Below are 22,581 nucleotides of genomic sequence, written 5' to 3' on the forward strand. Positions count from 1 at the left end.
TGAGTACAATGTTGTATAGTAAGAAATGGTAGTAGAGCATCTCTGCACTTTCCAATTATAGGAGATCCCCACTTTCGGATGAAGTATATTCCTTGACAGTATCTGTTAAAGCAGTTTGTGATGATGCAAACTTATTGTCTACTCACTCCTGCGTTTCATACAGGGACTGTCAGTCAGCTGGGTAAGAGTAACCTAGAGAACTGTATAGATCTTATTTAGGCCTGCCTAGAAGAGCCAGAGGGATGATAAGAGCATTATTCCTAGGCCATGTGATGATATTTATCTTTGAAATATAATAATAATGACAACAACAGCAGCTATTATGAAGTATTTGCTAGGAGCCAATAATGGGGTAAATACTCCCATTCATTATTTCATGCAATTCTTAAGATAACCCTATCAAGTAGGTACCCTTAGTTCTATTTTATAGAGCAGTAACTAAGGCTTAAGGAGTTTAATTAGATTACCCAAGATCCCATTCTTCAGTAAGTGGCAAATCAGGTATTCAAACATAATTTCATCTGATTCAAGGCCACTAGGCTGATGTTGAAAATTAAAAAAAAAAAAAAAATACTGCCTTCATACACTTTTCTTTCTTTAGTCATAAATTGTCATCACATTGTGCCAACCTTAAAATTATGGGCTTTTTCCTATCTTACAATAAAGAAAACAATGTCCTAACATTCCATGATGATAGTCATTTAACAAATATTTATTGATCTCCTAGTAAATGTTGCATGCCAATGGATATAAATGAATTAGAGCTCTTGTGAAGATTCAATATTCATAAAACATTTAACACACAGTACCTGGTGAAGAGTTAAGCATATAAGAAATGGCAGCTCCTATTGACAATAAGAATAACACCATTGCTGATACACTGGGTATGAATACATACAGCAAAATGTTATTTTTAATATTGTGTTTTCTCTCAATTTCATGCCTTTGCACAAACTATTCCCTTAACCTAAAGTGTCCTTACCAACTAGTTAAATGCTTCTTCATCCTTTGAGTTCTAATTCATATATTAACCACCTTTTTTAAGCTTTTCCCTACCTCATTTATGCACTTAGGATTTTGCTCCTCTGTATAGGTAGAACCTTGAACTTCCCTCTAGGGATTAACATTTATTCTATTTTAATAATCGTCATAACTAGCATTTCTTAAGCACTTACTACATGCAGGCACTGTTCTAAGTACTTTACATGGATTAATTTTTAAAATTTTCTGAATATCTCTTATTTAAAAATGTTTATTTTTAAGAGAGAGAGTGAAAGAGTGAGCACAAGTGGGGGAGGGGGGGAACAGGATCTGAAGAGGGCTCTGTGCTGACAGCAGACAGCCCAATGTGGGGCTCAAACTCAGGAACTTGAGATCATGACCTGAGCCAAAGTCAGGTGCTCAGTCTACTGAGCCACCCAGGAACCCCTGGGCTAACTTTTAATTTATCCCTTACACTAATTCTGTGAGATCGGCCCATGGTCTTCTCTATTATTCAAATGAGGAAAAGGTAGGAAAAATAAGTGATTTACCCAAGGTCACAGAACTTGTAGTAGGGAGAAGCAGAATTTGAATCCAGTCTGACTCTAGAGCCTACACTTTTTACTCATCATATTATACTGCTTATTAGAGTAATTGTAGCTACTCATGCTTTAACATTTCTGGTCCAATATGAGGAACTGCATCACGGCTTACCATTTCTATCCTTAGAATTTAAGAATGTACAGTATGCTTAGCATTGAGTAAATGAAAAAAACAAATACTACATACAGTGTTGTTTCTACAGCCACATTTTCTAACTTTAAGTTTAAAAAAATAAAGTCTCTTGGAAACATTTTGCCCACTAGTAAATGAAAAATTTAAAAATTTAAAACACAATATCTTAACAGGTCATGAAACTGAAAAGAAAAATTTTAACAACTTTTTATTTAGTTTTAAGTTATTGTATTTAATGTTATGGGTATCAGTTTCCAGCTTGACTTTATAGGAAATTTAGGGAGAATACTGGTATAGTGGAAATAATATTGACCCAAGAATCTTCAGAATTCCATACAATTATTTGACCGTGAATAAGTTTCATACTTTCTTAGGTCTTGGTTTCTTTAGTAGAAATTGAGGGTTTAATCTAAAGAATTTAGAAAAGGTTCCATACAGATAGAACTGTTGCAGGATTCTTTACCTCAATACCCGGCATTTGTTGTCTCACTGCTTTCAACAATGAAGAGGTGGACATGAGATAAAGTGAACAGCAAGCAAGAATTTTATTAGTATTTAAGATCAGAAAGTAAGAATAGTATGGGAGCTCTCTTTATAGAGAGAGGGCATTCAAAACTGAATACCTGCGATGACTATAGGCAAGGGACTTTGTTTTATAGGGTTCTGGTGGGCCCTTCTCCTTCCCCCTTGTTGCTTCTCAAGTTCTATCCTTATTGGCTAGGTAACTAAATGCCTAGTCATTCCTTTTTGATTGGCTCATTTCCATTGTATGAGGGGTGATCTTTGGCCCTAACTTTCCTTGTGGGTCATACGTTATTATGGTCTACTAAGTTTTAGTCAAGTCTTTTGCCAAATTCCTGAGGAAAACCTGAGAAAGAGTAGGTGATGTCTGTCACATTCTTAAGAGGAACTTTATGCCTGAGGGAGTTTGCTCCAGGTTAGATGTTCCCAGAAGAAATGTTTTAAAATCCAGAAGAAATGTTTTAAAATAGTGGCTTTCCCTACCCGGGGACTTTCAAGCCCCAGCCTCTCCCTTTCTGCCTACTGAATCCTATCTTTCCCTACCATAGAAAATCCTCAGTGGTCCAGATTTTTTTATGTGTTTTTATTTTTCTGAGATAGAGAGACAGGTGAACAGAGGAGAGTTAGAGACAGAGGGAGATACAGAATCTGAAGCAGGCTCCAGGATCTGAGCTAGCTGTCAGCACAGAGCCTGAGGCGGGGCTCGAATCCAGGAACCATGAGATCATGACCTAAGCCAAAGTCAGATGCTTAACCGACTGAGCCACCCAGGTGCCCCTCTCAATTATCCAGATTTTCCATGTATGTAGATAAAAACACCTGTATTGTGTACATGTTTGATAAAGTATATGACATTTTAAGCAAAATGCCTTTTTCTTTAAAAACCTCTATAATTCCAGCATTCTCACTTCTTTTTTCTGTGATGAATTTATTTTGCTAATCTTTAACATGTCTTAAACAATTTATAAATTCAAAATCAGCAGTATAGGCAAATAGACTGGTTTGGTTTTTAGTCTCAGTACTGAGGCTTACACCAGGAAGGTTAACTGAAAGAGAAAAACTTGAATTTATTATTCACACTTAGCCTTGTTCCAGAGAAAAAGGGAAGTTCATGTTTGGGTTTGTTGTTGTTATTTATATATATATATTTTTAAGTAGTCTCTACACACAACACAGGGCTCAAACCCACAACCCCAAGATCAAGAGTTGCATGCTCTACCACCTGAGCCACCCAAGCACCCCCACATTCATTTTTTAATCTTGCATGCATTCTTAAGGAAAAAAAAAAGATATTTAAGGGAAAAGGGATGCCTGAGTGGCTCAGTCAGTTAAGTGCCCAACTCTTGATTTAGGCTCAGGTTGTGATCTCATGGTTTATGGAGTCAACCCCTTCATGAGGCTCCAAGATGACAGCAGGGAGCCTGCTTGGGATTCTCTCTCTCCCTCTCTCTTTGCCCCTCCCCTGCTTGCACTCTTTCTCTCTGTCTCTCTCTCCCTCTCTCTCTTAAAAATAAATAAACATTAAAAAAAAGCTTTAAATCTTGCATGCTTTTCTCCTGTAGTACATGCATTATTTTAAAAATCCTAGTTAATAGTTATAATAGAGGTAATGCTTGATATAATACATAACAAGATTTCAGTAGTAGTTTGTAACTTGAACATTAAAAATCTTTAATGGTGTATTTTCCTGCTGCTGCCCTAATTGAGAGTCATTGGTGTTACAGCTGGTGGCAAGTTGTTCTGATTGGTTATTAGCTTGCCTGTCTTCTCAAACAGAATTAGTCTAATATCACAAAAGGCTTTAATCCACCTTTTTCCCTTTTCCTTAATTTTTCTTCTTTTCAAGTCATGAAAAAAAATGGAAGTATGCCATGTGTTTAAGTATCCAAACCTTTTCTTAGCTAATTTATTTTCCTCCTTTGAAACTCTCTGGTTATAAGCAAATTTTTCAGCTTACACTGTTATACAGTCATTCTCTCTACTTTTACCTCTAAATGTCTTTTAAGAGTTTTGTCTTTTTTCCTGAACCTTTTGAATAAAATTTATCTTGAGCACAATAAAACAGGTTTTAAAAAGTTACAGAATTGTTTCTTCACAGAAAAATGTCATTATTTCCTAGGTCAAGCACCAAAAACTGAAAATGGTGAATACTCTCAAGTGGTATAAGAATTCGCCTTTTGAGGGAGAATTGTATGGAATTTGATATCACTCATACTTTAAAAAAACACTATCTTAAGAAGAATATGTCTCAATTAGGATTTTTAAGAGAACAGTTTGCACTATTATGTCTGAATGCTGTTGTTTTTGTATATCTGGTTAGCTAAGCTATGTTGTAGGCTTCTCATATTTATACTAAGTGTTGAGTTGTTAATGATCATCTATGTGCTGATTGTTTTGTAGAAATCAAAAAAGTAAAATAGTATTTAGGAAGAATAAATTCTATAAATACTGTATAAGTTTGATATTTCTTTAATCATTAAGTAGGTTTTATTGTGACTCGTTTTCCCTTAATGCAGTTACTTAGGATAAGTAGATGAATATGTCTAGGATATGGTCTCTTTATATAAATGACAGGCATGTAGTTAGGATGTCCAGCTGGATGGAACAAAATGCCTTCACTTGCCTTAGAATTTGAAACTAATGATGAAATTATTACTAAACTCATTGCTCTTCCTATTGAATCACTTGAAGACAGATGTTGGTAACCACTGTAACTAATGTAGTTATTATACCTGAGTAAATCAAACATACTCAAAATACATCCCAGTGAGACTTTGTGGGTTGCACCCATTCCTCAAAGGTAATAAAATGAAATTTATAGAAAGTAAGTGATAATACAGAAAATATATTTCTTTAGTAAAAGGCCATATTAATTCACAGATTGATTTGGCATTCACTTTTCTCACTGGAAGTTATATTATGAAGTTATTTCAGTTTCACCGAAGTATGTAGTGAGCATACTATACTTAGAGTTAATTCCCAGTATTGGTCATATTAAGGTGTTTCCAACATTGTGAATAATGTTTTAATAAACAACTACTTATATTTGGAGGGAAAAAAAGTAAGTGATGTGAAATCTGGTGATTTACTGTGTAGTTGTGTACAACTACTGTGTAGTTCTTAACAAAGAAATGCATTTTAAAGATATTTGTGAACAAATTAGCTTGTTTGTAACACATCCTTATTACAAAATTATGGCGTTAGAGAAAAGATGGGAATTCTTTAGTAAAATTTAATCTCTTTTTACTTTTTTTTATTACAAATAGTTTGTTGTCAAATTGGTTTCCACATAACACCCAGTGCTCATCCCCACAAGTGTCCTCCTCCATGCCCATCCCCCCCATCCACCAGTCCTCAGTTTTTGTCAGCATTCAAGAGTCTCTCATGGTTTGCCTCTCTCCCTTTCCCCCGCCATTTCCCCCCTAATAAACCCCATAATACAACAAAAAAATACAACAAAAACAACAAAAAAAAAAAAAAAAAAAAAATTAAACATAAAAAACAAAAATAATTTCGCTCAGCATAACACCCTCAAGGTCCATCCAAGTTGCTACACGTGGCCAGATTTCATTGTTTCTCATTGCCATGTAGTATTCCATGGTATAGATAAACCACATCTTCTTGATCCATTCGTCCATTGATGGACACTTAGGCTCTTTCCATATTTTAGCTATTGTGGAGAGTGCTGCTATGAACATTGGGGTCCATGTGCTCCTATGCATCAGCATTTCTGTATCCCTTGGGTAAATTCCTAGCAGTGCTATTGCTGGGTCCTAGGGGAGTTCTATTGTTAATTTCCTGAGGAACCTCCACACTGTTTTCCAGAGGGGCTGTACCAGTTTACATTCCCACCAACAGTGTAGGAGGGTGCCCGTGTCTTCACATCCTTGCCAGCATCTAGAGATCTCTGATTTGCTCATTTTAGCCCCTGTGACTGGCGTGAGGTGGTATCTCAGTGTGGTTTTGATTTGTATTTCCCTGATGAGGAGGGATGCTGAGCATCATTTCACGTGTCTGTTGGCCATCTGGATGTCCTCTTTGGAAAAGTGTCTGTTCACATCTTCTGCCCATTTCTTCACTGTGTTGTTTATTAGGGTGTGGAGTTTGGTGAGTTCCTTGTAAATTTTGGATATTAAGCCATTGTCTGATATGTTATTTGCAACTATCTTTTCCCATTCCGTTGGTTGCCTATTAGTTTTGTGGGTTGTTTCCTTTGCTGTGCAGAAGCTTTTAATCTTGATGAGGTCCCAATCGTTTATTTTTGCTCTTGATTCCCTTGCTTTTGGGGATGTGTCCCCCTCACGATTTCTTGTAGGGCTGGCTTAGTGGTGACAAATCTTTCAATTTCTGTTTATTTGGAAAGGTTTTTATCTCTCCTTCTATTTTGAATGACAGGCTTGCTGGATAGAGGATTCTTGGCTGCATATTTTTACTGTTCATCACATTGAAGATCTCCTGCCATTGCTTTCTGGCCTGCCAAGTTTCAGTAGATAGGTCTGTCACCACTCTGATAGGTTTCCCTTTGTATGTTAGGGCTCTTTTCTCCCTAGCTGCTTTCAAAATTCTCTCTTTGTCCTTGTATTTTGCCATTTTTACTATGATATGCCGTGCAGAAGATCGATTCAAGTTACGTCTGAGGGGAGTCCTCTGAGCCTCTTGTATTTCATCATTTACTTCCTTTTTCAGGTTAGGAAAGTTCTCTGCTATAGTGTTCCAGGACTCCTTCAGCACCTTTCCCTCTCTCTTCCTCTTCTGGGATTCCTATGATACGGATATTATTGTGTTTGACTGTATCGCTGAGCTCTCGATCTCTTCTTTCCTGTTCCTGGATCAGTTTGTCTCTCTTTTTGTCAGCTTCTTGTTTTTCTATAATGGTGTCTTCTAAATCACTTATTCTCCTTTCTGCCTCTTCAATCCGTGCATCGGAGGCCTCTATTTTTATTTTCCATTCTGTCTTAGCCATAGTTTCTTTGATGTCCCCTATGCTTTTTTCAAGGCCAGCTATTAATTTTACCATTAATATTCTAAAATCTTGTTCAGTTATGCTGCTGATATCTGTTTTGAGTAGTTCATTAGCTGTCATTTCTTCTTGGAGTTTCTTTGGAGGAGAGCTCTTTCGTTTCGTCATTTTAGTTAGCTTTCAGGCTCTTGTTAGTTTTAAAGACATGATATGCTCTCTGCATCTATGAGCGCTGCTGTATCCAAGAAGAGTCTTTGACTGTCCAGGGCCTATCCTTTCAGAGAGTGTTTTTTGAATGGTATCTCTTGGTCTCTCTTGTTGGGACCTTGGTTATTTTATTTTCCTATTCGTAGTGATATTTGGGACTCTCCACCATGTGTACTCTGGCCTGTTTCTTGAGGTAGCGGTTAGAAGGCTTTCTCAGTGGATTCTGCATCCTTTTTCTCCCAATCTCTCAGGTTTTGTAAGGTTTCCAATGGCTTCAGATCTTTTCCATGTGATGTATGGGTGCGAGTGCCAGTACGGAGCTCCTTACTGCTCCCCCATCTTGCCTCCACATTCCAGACCTAGCACTTTTCTCCTCCTTTTACTAATGGCTGCTACCCTCAGATGGTGTGAGTGTTGGCAAGACTTCTCAGGTCATGGGTTCCAGGATGTTTGTGCTGGGACTCTGGTGTGGCAGCTCCTAGGAATGGTGAGCAGGGCCCGGGGGGCCGGCGTGGTGGGCGCTGAGGGAGCCGCACAGCACCTCGCCGGAGTGACACACATCCCGCACAGTGACAGCCACAGACTCACAAAACCCGAGAGTGGCCGCTGAGGGAGCAACAAAGGAGCGCTGGCTGAAGAAGTTGCAGGCCAGGAAGGGAGGGCGCGTGCGGACGTGTGTGGATGTGGCAGGCGTGAGTCAGTCTCTTTTTACTTTTAAATCCTGGGTTTTATTAATGTCTAAATCTTGTATACTCCCTTCATTAGCCAGAGCAATCTATATGTAAGTATTTATTTTCCTTTTAAAGATGTTATTGATTTCAAAGGCATTTTTCCCATTTAAATAAATATGAGAAGATAAAGGAATTTAAACTTGGTTCAGTTACTGTTTTAGCTAATGAAGGTTTTATGTTATTCTTTCTGAGAATATTCTGAGCACTCACTTTTGACTAATTCTCATACACAGTTTATCTTTACCCCTTTTCAGTATCTGCTGATCAAATTTGCCCATTCTTTTTTTTTTTTAATGTTTTTATTTATTTTTGAGAAAGAGAGAGAGCACAAGCAGGGGAGACACAGAATCTGAAATAGACTACAGACTATAAGCCGTCAGCACAGAGCCTGACGCGGGGCTCGAACCCACAAACCATGAGATCATGACCTGAGCCTAAGTCTAATGTTTAACCGCCTGAGCCACCCAGGTGCCCCTCAGATTTGCCCATTCTTAAATTGGCACCAGTTTTTCCTTTCTTTCTATTAAGAACAAGTTAGAAATTTGTGACCTTTTATAGTGTAATTCAAGGTCGACAAATACTGCGGTATTTCACATTAAATATTATTCAGTTACTGTGTTGCATTCAGTAAAGTATAATACATAAAATTTATTTTGTAGTCCATGTTAAAGAGAATGTTATTAATTGTGGAGATTGTAGGCATTGTATAATAAGATAGAATATATAATTCTCCCAGTATTCTCAAGTTTTCAACAACTTTTTGAATTATGATTAATCAGAATTTTTTGCATAAAAACATTTATTTGACAAAAATATACAAATTATATATAAATTTCTTATTCGAAGTAGAAAATAATTTTGTAAAAATCATGTATTCAAGTGAAATACTAAAGTTGACTTAATCTTTAGTCATTTAAAAAGAAAATGATCAATTTTTAAGTGATTTTAATTTTTCTTTTTACAGATCACATAGTTTAGACTAGTTTACTTTCACTTTTTAATCTTTTTAATTACTTTTCATGGATGTTACATTGCCATGTATTTGACTTCATTTTGAATTTGTAAAACTCTAAGTATACAACTGAAGTTTACCTTCATATGACATGGAAATATATATATGAAAGATACTTCCCAGGCAGCTTAACAGTTCAATTAACTAGGAAGATGCATTCTAACAATATACTACTGGGTGGTAGTTGAGAACATAGGCTGGGCTCAAATCCATTCTCTTTTGCATAATAGCTGATTGACCTCAGGCAAGTTGCTTAATCTCTCTGTGGCTATAAAAAGGATAATGATAGTATCTACCTCAGGACTGTTAGTAGGACCAGATTCATGTAAATAGTGTATGGCACTTGTAAAACTCAAGAAATATGTTTTTACTTAAAATTTTTAAAAATATTGTTGACATAGTGTACATTAGTTTTGAGCGTACAACATAGCCGTTAAACTTCTCTATTCAATATGTTGCATTCCTCACAAGTGTAGCTATAATCTGTTCCCATACAATGCTACTACAAAATCACTGACTATATTCAATATTCACTATGCTATCTATCTATGCCTTTCATTCCCATGACTTGTTCATTCCACAACTGGAAACCTGTGTCGCCCACTCCCCTTCACCCATTTGGTCCATCCCCTTGCACCCCCCTTCCCACTGGTAAACATAAGTTTGATCTCTATTTATAGATCTGACTCTGCTTTTGCTTGTTTATTCATTTAGTTTGGTTTTTGGTTTTTTTTTAGATTCCACATACGAGTGAAATCATATGGTATTTGTCTTTCTCAGTCTGACTTATTTCACATAGAATAATACTCTCTAGGTCTATCCATGTTGTTGCAAATGGGAAAAAAATCTCATCCTTTTTTATGGCTGATAATATTTCATTATACATAAATATACAACATATGTATTATATAATTATATATAATGTACAGTATATTAGTAATATATTACCAATTACTAATATATAACAATATATAATGCATATTATATATTAATAAAATCGATAATATAAGTATTAATTATATATCTATGTATATACATATACAACATCTTCTTTATCTATTGATCTATCAGTGGACACTTGAATTGCTCTCATACCTTGGTTATTGTAAATAATGCTGAAAGAAACATAGGGATATTTATATCTTTTCAAATTACTATTTTGATTTTTTGGGTAAATACCCACTAGTGGATATTAATGGATCATATGGTATTTCTAGTTTAGTTTTCTGAGGAACCTCCATACTGTTTGCCACAGTTACTGTAGCAATTTACATTCCCTAAAAAGTCCACAAGGTTCCTTGTTCTCCTCATCCTCACCAACAATTTAGATTTCTTATGATTACTGATGATTAGTGATGTTGAGCATCTTTCATGTGTCTGGGTTGTCTCAATGTCTGTTTTGGAAAAATGTCTGTTCATGTCTTCTGCCCATTTTTTAACTGGATTATTTCTGTTTTGGGTCCTGAGTTTGAGAAGTTCTCTATAGATTTTGGATACTAACCTTTTATCAGATATATTATTTGCAAATATTTTCTACTATTTAATATGCTGATTTTCAGTTTTGTTGATGGTTTCCTTCTTTGTATGAAAACTTTTTATTTTGATGTGGTCCCAATAGTTATTTTGCTTTTGTTTACCTTGTCTTAAGAGACATATCTTAAAATGGTTGTAATGTTGATGTTACAGAAACTACTTCCTGTGTTCTAATAGTTTTATGGTTTCAGGTCTTACTTTTAGGCATTTAATCCATTTTGAGTTTATTTTTGTACACAGTGTTAGAAAATGGTCTAGTTTAATTCTTTTGCATATAGCTGTTCAGTTAGGAAAACACCATTTATTGAAGAGACTGTATTTTCTCTATTCAATAGTCTTACCTTCTATCATGTATTAATTAACCACATAAATGTAGGTTTATTTCTGCACCCCCTATTCTGTTCCATTCATCAATGTGTCTTTTTTTGTGCCAGTACCATACAGTTTTGGTTGTCATAGTTTTGTAGTGCATCTTGAGGTCTGGGATTGTAGTGTCTCTAGCTTTGTTCCTTCTCAAGATTGCTTTGGCTATTTGGGGTCTTTTATGGTTCTATAAAATTTTTAGGATTATTATTCTTGTTTTATTAAAAAAAATGCTCTTAGTATTTTGATAGCGATTGCATTGAATCTGTAGATTGCTTTGGGTAATATAGACATTTTAACAATATTAGTTCTCCCAATCCATGAGTGTGGAATATCTTTCCGTTTGTGTCATCTTCAATTTATTTCATCAGTGTTTTATTAGTTCTCAGGAGTGCAAGTCTTTCACCTCCTCAGTTAAGTTTATTCATTAGCATTTTATTGTTTTGGTGCAATTGCTAATGGAATTGTTTCTTAATTTCTCTTCTGCTACACTGTTATGACAGATATAGAAACTACCAATTTCTATGTATTAATTTTATATCCTCCAACTTTACTGAATTCATTTGTTATTTCTAATAGTTTTTTGGTGGAGTGTTTAGGGTTTTCTATATATAGTAACATGTCATCTGTAAATAGCAACAGTTTAACTTCTTCCTTACCAGTATGGATGCCTCTTAGTTCTTTTTTTTTTTTTTTAAATTGTTGTGTGAGTAGGACTTCTAGTACTGTATTATTGAATAAAAGTGGTGAGAGAGACATTCTTGTCTTGTTCCTAATCTTAGAGAAAAGCTCTCAGTTTTTCACCATTGAATATGATGTTTGCTCTGGGTATTTTGTATATGACCTTTAATATGTTGTAGTATGATCCCTCTGAACCTACTCTGTTGAGAGTTTTCATCTAAATGTCATATTTTTGTCAGATGCTTTCTCTGCATCTATTGAGATGATCATATGACTTTTATTCTTTGTTATGTTGATATAGTATATCACGTTGATTGATTTTGGAATATTGAAACATCCTTGCATCCCCAGATTAAATCCCACTAATTATCATGATTCTTTTAATGTATTGTTGAATGCAGTTTGCTAATACTTGTTGGGGATTTTTGCATAAATGTTTATCTAAGTTATTACCCTGTCATTTTCTGCTTTTGTGACATCTTTGGTTGGTTTTGGTATTACGGTCATGCTGGCCTCATAGAATGTGTTTGGAAGCTTTCCTTTCTGTTCTGTGTTTTGGAATATTTTAAGGAGAACAGGTATTAACTCTTCTTTAATTGTTTCATAGAATTCACCTGTGAATCCATTTTGTCCTGGACCTCTTATTATTATGTATTTAGTTTCACTACTAATAATTTGTTGATATTTCCTGTTTCTTGCTAATTCAGTTTTGGAAAATTGTATGTTTCCAGGAATCTATTCATTTCTTCCAGGTTGTCCAATTTGTTAGCATATAATTTTGCATAGTTTTCTCTTATTTTTTGTATTTTTGTGGTGTAAATTGTTACTTATCTTTTTTCTGATGTATTTATTTGGGTCCTTTCTCTTTCTAGATGAATTTGGTTAAGGGTTTATCTTTTCAAAAACCAGCTCTAGATTTCATTGATTTCCCCGCCTTTTTTTGCTACTATGTCATTCATTTCTTCTCTAATCTTTATTGTTTCCTTCCTTCTGCTCACCTTGAGCTTTGTAGTTATTCCTTTTCTAGATACTTTAGGTTTAAGGTTAGATTGTTTATTTCAGCTTTTTCTTGTTTTTGAGGGAGACCTGTATTGCTGTGTATCTCCTCTTAGACTGCTTTTGCTATGTCCCAAAATTTGGACCTTTCTGTTTTCATTTTCATTGGTCTCTATGTACTTTTTTATTTCATTTTTTATTTCTTTGTTGACCCACTGGTTTTTTAGTATCTTATTGTTTAGTTTTCACATATTTTTGGGTTTTTTTTCCAGTTTTTTTTTTCTTGTGATTGATTGTTAGCTTGATACCATCATGGTCAAAAAAGATGCATGATATGATCTCAGTCTTCTTAAGTGTATTGAAGCTTCTTTTGTGACCTCGAATGATCTGCCCTGGAGAATGTTCCTAGTGCACTTGAAAAGAATGTGTATTCTGTTATTTTCTTTTAAAGGTATTTTTATTTTGAGTGGTAAGGGTACAGAGAAAGAGGGAAGAGAAAGCATCCCGAGCAGGCTCCACACTATCAGCACGGAGCCTAATGCAGGACTCAAACTCATGAACAGTAATATCATACCTGAGCTGAAATCAAGAATCAGAGGCTTAACCAACTGAGCCACCCAGGTACCCCATGTATTCTCTTGGTTTTTGATGAAATGTTCTTATTCATGTCCATCTGGTCTAATGTATCATTCAAAGGCATTCTTTTTTTTTTTTTTTCTGCCCCAATAATATATCCATTGATGTAAGTGGAGTGGTAAATTCTCCTGCTGTTATTTCTCTTTTTATATCCATCAATATTTGTTTTATATATTAAGTGCTTCCATGTTGGGTGCATAGACATTTACATTTGTTATATCCTCTTGTTCAATTGATCCCTTTATTATTATGTAATGCCCTTCTCTGTGTCTTGTTACAGTCTTTGTTTTAAAGTGTATTTACTTAAGTATTCCTACCCCAGCTTTTCTTTCACTTCCATTTATATGGTAATTATTTTTCCATAACTTCACTTTAGGTCTGTGTTTGTCTTTAGGTCTGAGGTGAGTCTCCTATAGGCTGCATATAGATAGGTCTTGTTTTTTTATACATGTCACCACCCTGTGTCTTTTGCTTGGAACACTTAGACTATTTATATTTAAAGTAAGTATTGATAGGTATGTACTCATCATCATTTTGTTAATTGTTTTGTGATTGTTTTTGTAGTTCTTCTCTGTTACTTTTGTTCTCATGGTCTTTGTGATTGGTATGTTTCTATAGTGCTATTTTTTTCTCCTTTAATTGTTTATTCATTTGTATTTATCAAGAAACAAGTCAAACCTGTGAAAATATGGCCAATGTTCATCATTTTTATGTATTTCATGTTCTCTGGGTGGATGTTTATTTTAAACACTCAACTGGTTTATCAAAGGCCTAATTCTCTCATAAGCAATATGTTTTTAAAATTCAGAAAGTATTTAGTAAACTGAATAAGACAAGGTAAAAAATAAAACAGTCTAATTCAGGAGCGGTCTGTGTGTTGATCACCTAGTTATATTTGGCTTTCTTGTGTTTATTTTTGTATCTGTTACAGACTTTGAATGTTGTTACCCTGGGGTTCCTATATAACATCCTAAGTATATAGTACTCTATATTAAGTTGATGGTCATTTAAGTTCAAACACATTTTAAGAAAACTTTTTATACTACAAATATTATGTATATGCTGTCATATTTTATATCTTTTCATCATTTTCTTACGTCTTATTATGGTCATCTTATTTCTACTTAAATCACTTTAGCATTTCTTTTTCTTTCTTTCTTTTTTTTTTAAGTAATTTCTACTCCCAACTTGAGGCTCTAACTCAACCCTGAGATTATGAGTCCCATACCCTACGGACTGACCCAACCAGATGCTCCCACTTTAATGTTTCTTGTAAGGCTGGTTTAGCCATACTAAACTTCTTTGTCTTTGGTTTTGTTTTTTGGGGAACATCTTTACTTCTCCTTTTAATTTGAATGTTAATCTTCTCAGGTAGAGTATTCCTGGTTGTAGTTTTTGTTTTTTGTTTTTTTTTTTTTTCTTTTCAGCACTTTGAATATATCATACCACTCCTGGCTTGCAAAGTTTCTGCTGAAAAATCAGTTTATAGCCTTATAGGACTTCATTTGTATGTAACTTCTCTCTTGGTGCCTTTAAAATTTTCTCTTTATTTTTAACCTGTGACATTTTATTCTTTTATTTCTATTTTTCTTGAACAATAAACTTCTTTATTACATGACAATTACAAGGTTAGAAGGAGGAAGATTTGTTTGTCTTTCTGGGCTTTGATTTTCCTCAGATAAAATTCTAGCTCCTTGCCCTCTAGCAGGTAGCCATCTACTTAACCACACTGGCCTGGTCTTGAAGCATTACATGCAAGAAGCTTGCCCTGCTGGAACTGTTCCTACAAAGACTGCTGATTTTCGCATTCTTTTTTCCTTTCATGGTATTTCTTCTGAATTTTTTGTAATCATTTATTGTTTACAATCTCTTCCTCCTCGGGAGTCTGCTTGGCCCCTTTCTTGTGCCCCAGGTGCAGTATGTACTGGGACTCCTACAGTCCAAAGGAGCATGATACATGTCAGTGAGCATGATACAGTTCTTCGCCAGGGTCTTGGTGCATACCATTTCTTTGCCGGATGCATTATAGACAAAATCAATAATCCTTTTTCGCATATACAAACTTAGAGCTCCAGGAGAAGTTCCACGTGTCCAGCCTCAAGGCACAGTACTTTTTGTTGCCTCCCCCAATGCAGTGCGGGCCAATCTTAGTGTTGGCAGTGGAGTGTCCCAACTCATACTTCCACTTCTCAGTAGGGCTTTCTCTTGCTCCTGGTGTTACAGCATTTGTGCCAATTGTCCCAAGAGATGCTAACTGCTCAGCACTGTCTACAAAGAGAAAATGCAATGTGTCACAGTCTGGTCCCAAATCTTTGACATTTTAATTATGTGTCCTTAGGTTCATCTTGTTTGGAACTCTCCATGCTTCTTGTATCTGAATGTGTGTTTCCTTCCCTAGGTTAGGGAAGTTCCCAGTTATTACTTTTTGAAATATATTTTCTGCCCCTTTTTCTCTCCTTCTTCTGACACCCCTATTAGGTGAATGTTCACCTGATGTTGCCCAAATGATCCTTAATTTATCCCATTTTAAAAAATTCTTTTTTTCATTTTGATGTTAGCTTTGCTGCTTTCTATTATCTTGTCTTCCAGGTTATTGATATATTCTTCTGTATCCACTAGTATCCACTAATCTATTATTGATCTGTAGTGTATTTTTTCTTTCATTTATTGTATTCCTCAAGTCTGATTGGCTCTTTTTTATATTTTCTTTCTCTTTATCGAAGGTCTCACTGAGTTCTTGCACTATTCCTTCCAGCCCGATGAACATCTTTATGAACATTACTTTAAATTATTTTTGAGGTATATTGCTTATCTCTCTTGCATTTCGCTTTTTTTCTTAGGTTTGTTCTTGTTCTTTCTTTTGGAGCATATTCCTTTGTCTCTCCATTATGCTTACTTTCAGTGTTTGTTTCAATGGATTAGGTGGAAGAGCTACTTCTAAACTTGCAGGAATGATCTTGTGTATGGTCTTTATAGTCTGTGTGTGCTTGGTTACTTTTGCTGGCTGGCTGTATCTGTAGCTGCACGGACTTGGGGTCCTGGGTAACTCAGTACAATTGATGTCTGTCCTGGTAGGGCAGCTAAAGCTGAAGTGGGTGCATGTCAGTGCAGACTCTGAGACTTCCAGGCAGCAAGTGGCCTGGCAGGACAGGTTAAGCTAGAGTAGGTGCAAGCCAGCATGTCCTGAGTTTCTACAGCACAGAGGATATCTTGGTAGGATAGCTGAAGCTGATGTGGGTATTATCCAGGGTGTCCCCGGGCTCTTTTTACAGTGTGTGCCCTGGCAGGGCAACTGTAGCTGAAGCAGGGTGCAGGCTGGGAGGTCCTGGGGCTTTACATGCAGGACTGCTAAAGCTGAAATGGGTACATTCCTGGGTGTCCTGAGATTCTCTGTGGTGAGACTACCCTGGCAGGACAGCTAAAGGTAAAGTGAGCAGAGTCCAGTGTCATCCCTGGGCTCTCCATGCAAAGTGTGCTCTGGCAAAACAGCTAAAGCTGAAGTGGTTGCAAACTGCAGTGTCCCAAGACTCTTTATACTGACTGCACCCTGACAGAACAGGTGCAGCTAAAGTGGGTACAGGCTGGTGTATTCCAGTGTGCTCAGTGCAAGGGGTACCCTACCCAGGCAACTGGACCTGAGGCTGGTACAGGTGGGTATGTTTTGGTGCACTCCACACAAGGAGTACCCTATCAGGGTGACTGGAACTTATGTGGGCACCGGCTGGGAGTTCCACGGTGCTCCTCACTATGTGCACCTTGACAGTGTGGCTGCATCTGAAGTAGATGTCAGCCAGGAGGTTCTGGATCATTCTGTACTCGTGATGACTTAGCAAGCCATCTAAAGCTGACAGGATGTGGGCCTGGAGTATTCAAGGGTGCTTTGCATTTGTGTCACCTTGGCATGAAGCCTGGAGCTATAGTGAGTGATAACCAAGGGTGTCTCAATGTGCACAGCCCTTTGGCTACCTTGGTGTGACCAGTTGGGACTTGGGTGGGCTCAAGACCCAGAGCTTATTATGGCAGCAGACTGGTTAGGGCAGTTAGACCATGCATTGCTCTGTGCTTTCAAAATGGAGGAGGGGCTTAGACCATGTTCGTCACCCCCTTCCACCCAGAGAGAGTTCCAACAGCTCCCTTGTCATTTGTGGGAGTTCTAGAGCTGTCTTTTTTATATCCTAGTCTTTTTTAACCCACTGAGCCACCCAGGTGCCCCTAGTTGACTTTTTAAAATGGGGCTTTATTTCCTATGTCTCAGGACATCCAGGGCTAGTGTGTTATAGGAGACCTGATGTTCACTAGGGCAGCAGGCTGATTAGGGCACCTAGGCTTCACCCCCATTCTCTCTATTAAGGTGGAGAGGAAGCATAAGCCATCGCATCTTCCAGTCCCCTGACTCAGAGAGTTCCAGCAGCTCCTTTGCCTTTTGGCGGAGTTCGGAGGCTGCCTCTTTTATATGCTAGCTACTAAACAGTCCATGTTTTTGGTTTTGGTTTTGGTTTTTTCCTGTGCTCAAAGTCAGAGGAATCTGCTCCAGTCCCTCAGTATTTTCCCTCCCTACTACAGTTCACAGCCCAGGGGTGGAATACCCTTCCTGATGTGTCTCCTTCTCTATTGCTGTGCTCTTTTGCTGTTCTCTCTACCCTTTGTTGTGCAGAGGCTGTTCAGCTCTCCCTCAGTTTTTCAGGAGAAATTACTCTATAAATAGGTGTAATTTGGTTTGTTCCATAAAGGAAGTAAGTCCAGGGTCTTCCTATGTTGCCATTTGGACCAGAACCCTTACTAGTTTTTACTTTGAAATTAGTCACCAATGTTAGAACTCTAGAAGACATAGAGGTATGTTCCAAAATATGAATGGATATCCCTGGAAACATATCTTGGTGAAGTAAGCTAGTGACTGTCCCTCATTTCAGAATAATTTACTATTCCAAAAGCAGATTTCTGATGTGTATATAGACCAGAAATGCCCTGTAGAGATGCCTTTAAAGAACACCAAAAATACCTTTTGTTAAAAATAAGAAACTTTAGATAATTGAAGTTAGATAGGAAGGGTTTGAGAACCAGTTAGAAATATGCATTAGCATGTAAACACTGGTCAATAATACATCATTTATTAAGCACCCCCTACTGTGCTGTAGTTGCCCCAAATACATTCTTCAGCTAGCAGAAATGTATCCTGTTAAGACTGAAATTTTTACTGTCTTAACCATTTGTTTCATACATTTGCTTGGCACTCCTTACTGAATCTATGAAACATTTTAACCTTTTTCTTATCACTTAGAGATATTATGAGCATTATTTATTCAGTGTTTTTATTTATTTATTTATTTATTTATCTATCAATCTATTAATTCAATAGGCTCTTGAGGATTATTGAGCTGTTTGGGCCTATTTGTACCTGTGCTAAATGACCCTACACAGTCATGTTTTTATCATTTCTTGCATCTACATTTTATATGTCTTCCTTGGGCTGTTTTCACACAGCTGTCAGGTTGTTTTCTTTTTTTTTTTTTCAGTATCCCATTTTTTTAATTTTATTTACTTATTTATTTTTTTACAAATAGTTTATTGTCAAATTGGTTTCCACATAACACCCAGTGCTCATCCCCACAAGTGCCCTCCTCCATGCCCATCTCCCCCCCCCCACATCCATCAGTCCTCAGTTTTTGTTAGCATTCAAGTTCTTTCTAACAGTACTTTCCACTGACCTTCTTTTCCCCTTATTTACTGCTTATAATCTTCAGAGGGCCAGAAAACCAGATAGCCAAACTTGTTGAAATTGCATGTAGTATTAATATAACCAAGTTCTGAGTAATTGGTTGTGTTAGTCTGTTAGCATTTTCACATCTACATGAGTGCTGAAAAGCCCTTTTTGGGGCGGCAGGTATACTTCCTGGTTCTAGGTTGTATGTAAAAGACTTCTGATTAAGTGATATGTTACTATAATTGCAATATAAACAAGTCAAAATTGCTTAAGTTGGTATTTTAATACAGTGATAGGAAATCATTGGTATCAATAAGTAATGTAGGGCTTTTCTAAGCAAACTTAGGTTAGCTGAGATATTTTATCTTTTTTAAGGTAATAATGTTACATTTTTTAAAAATCTATAAGGTTCCCCTCCCCTTAGCTAATTTGAATTTTTGAGATTGTTAAATATTTCACATTTATGTATTGTATTTTCTAAATCTCAACAATTCATATTTTTTACACACATAGTTCACCTTTCAGAACATACTTTACATCTTTATTTTCCACTCATCTTTTCTTAATATACTAAATGAATCTAATATGGGGTTTATTTTCCTTTAAAATCATTTATTTCTGTAGCCCTTCCATTTAAATACATTGAGTTTTACCACTCTTTATAGTACTTATTCATACTCTAGGCAGTTTGAAATCTGTTTTTGGTATATAAAACTTTATCAGTAGCAGCTGGTTTATTTTGGGATATGATGTTATAGGATGTTGGATGCTTAACTGACTGAGCCACCCAGGAGCCCCTGATGTTACAGAATGTTATTTATTTGTGATATGATTATATATTTATGAATATGTAATATGAATACATATACATATGTATATGCAAAATAATGAATAATCAAGAATTTTATATAGGTACTGGTTTATATGATCTTTTCTTCTCTTACAACCCTGTAAAGAACTTGTTATATACTTCCAAAAAGAGTTTAATGATTTAAAACAAAGATTGGTCCTTTTTTCTTTTCTCTTTTTCGTATTTTGAAAACCTAACTATACAAATTTTTATTAGTATTGTTACCAAGCACATATTTGATTTTACAAGTAAACTTATTTTTCTTAAGTTTGATATTCAGGGGTTTGTTTTTGTTTTTCACTGAATTCCATTGGGAAAAGTGCAAGCTGACTCTGGAGTTACTCTGGAGATCTTCATGGTTAGATTTAAAAACCAAATTGGGTGCCATATGTCATCAAACTCATACTCAATATCATAAGGAAAATGTGTTTCTGACCTTTTCTGTCTTACTGACACAGTAATATAGTCTTACGTGGACTATATTACATCAATTTCATTTGACCTCTATGCCTATATGAAAGAACATGAACCACATTGGTCTCTATATTCTTAGTTAGGTTGCACAATGAAATCCACTTGTAGACTAGCCTATATGTAAAATTTCTTTAAATGCATTTGGAACAAGTTTGCCTACTTATATAGAGTGAATGACTGCTATATATGGTTAATTCAGAAGCCTAAGGAATAGATTTCCTACTTTTTCAGCAAGCATTAACATAGGTTTTAGTATTTATAATGCTATCAGTTTTTGGTTTAAAATCTGCCATCATTGAAAGAAACATGGCTAATGTATAATGAATTAGATTCATAACTTTAGAACTAGAAAAGGTCTTATAGATGAACTAATTCTACCCTCCCATTTTACTCATGAGGATGCTGAGGGCAGGGAGATGAACTGACTTGGCCAAGTAGATACAGAGAGCAGAATACCAGACCCACACATTCATCATCTACTCTATCACCCAGCTACTGTACATTGTTTTTGTCTCTTTCGTCACTTTTATATTTTCTCCATTAAATTTTTATTTAAATTCTAGTTAATATACTTGCAGTGCAATATTGGTTTCTAGTGTACAGTTTAGTGATTCATAACATACAGCACCCAGTGCTCATCACAGGTTCCCTCCTTAATCCATCACCTACTTAACCCATCCATCCCCCCACCTTGCCTCCAGTAACCATCAGTTTGTTCTTTATACTTAACAGTCTGTTGCTGGGTTTGCCTCTCTTTTTTTCTCCATGTTCATTTATTTTGTTTCTTAAATTCCACATGAGTGAAATTGTATGTTGTCTTTCTCTGATTTGTTTAGTATACTACTCCCTAGCTCCATCCACATTGTGGCAAATGGCAAGATTTCATGTTTTGTGTGTGTACACATAAATACATACATACCACATCTTCTTTATCCATTCATCAGTCAGTGAACATTTGTGCTCTTTCCATAATTTGACTATCATGGATAATGCTGCTATAAACATTGTGGTGCATGTGTCCCTTCAAATTAGTATTTTTGTATCATTTAGGTAAATACCTAATAGTGCAATTGCCGGACCTTAGAGTAGTTTTATTTTTAACTTTTTGAGGAAACTCCAGACTGGCTGTGCCAGTTTACATTCCCACCAAGAAAGTAAGAGAGTTCCCTTTGTCGGCCACCTAAATATCTTCCTTGTAAAAATGTCTATTCATGTCTTTTGCCCATTTTTAAACTGGATTATTTGTGGTTTGGGTGTTGAGGTTGGTAAGTTATTTATAGATTTTGAATACTAACCTTTTATCAAATATGTCATTTGTAAATATCTTGTCCCATTACATAGGCTGTCTTTTAGTTTTGTGGATTGTTTCCTTCACTGTGGAGAAGCTCTTTTATTTTTATGAAGCCCCAATAGTTTGTTTTTACTTTTGTTTCCCTTGCCTCAGGAGACTTGTAGTAAGAAGTTGCTATGGCTGATGTTAAAAAAAGGTAACTGTCTGTGTTCTCCTCCAGGAGTTTGATGATTTCCTGTCTCACATTTAGGTCTTTCATCCATTATGAATTTACTTTTGTGTATGCCTTAAGAGAGTGGTCCTTTTTCATTTGTTTGCATGTTGTTGTCCAGTTTTTGCAACACCATTTATTGAAGAGACTGTCTTTTTTCCATTGGATATTCTTTCCTGTTTTGGCAAAGATTAATTGAACATTTAGTTGTGGGTTCACCTCTGTGTTTTCTATTCTTTTCCATTGATCTGTGTATCTATGTTTATGCCACTACTATACTGTCTTGATCACAACAACTTTGTAATATAACTTAAAGTCTGGGATTGTAATGCCTCCAGCTTTGCTTTTCTTTTTCAATTTTGCTTTCACCATTCTGGATCTTTTGTGGTTCCATACAAATTTTAGGATTGTTTGTTTGAGCCCTAAGTAAAATGCTGGTAATATTTTGATAGCAATTGCATTGAATGTGTAGATTGCTTTGGGTGGCATAGCATTTTAATCATATTGGTTCTTCCAAACCGTAAGCATGGCATGTTTTCCCATTTCTTTGTATCCTCTTCAGTTTCTTTCATCTGTGTTTTATAGTTTTCAGAATATAGATCTTTTCCATCTTTGGTTAGGTTTTTTCCTAAGTATCTTATGGTTTTTGGTACAGTTATAAATGGGATCAATTCCTTCAGTTCTCTTTCTGCTGCTT

The 22,581-nt window shown here is 36.0% G+C and overlaps 1 protein-coding gene and 1 pseudogene across 1 annotated transcript in view; one reads left to right on the top strand and one right to left on the bottom strand.

Annotated features, from left to right (window-relative positions):
* Positions 1-22,581, top strand: part of CHM (CHM Rab escort protein) — a 247,159-nt gene that overhangs the window by 204,062 nt on the left and 20,516 nt on the right. The window lies entirely within an intron of this gene.
* LOC120222336 lies at positions 14,979-17,166 on the bottom strand (annotated as a pseudogene).

Source organism: Hyaena hyaena, unplaced genomic scaffold (genome assembly GCF_003009895.1).
Source record: "Hyaena hyaena isolate Hyena2069 unplaced genomic scaffold, ASM300989v1 scaffold_865, whole genome shotgun sequence".
Taxonomy (NCBI): Eukaryota; Metazoa; Chordata; class Mammalia; order Carnivora; family Hyaenidae; genus Hyaena; species Hyaena hyaena.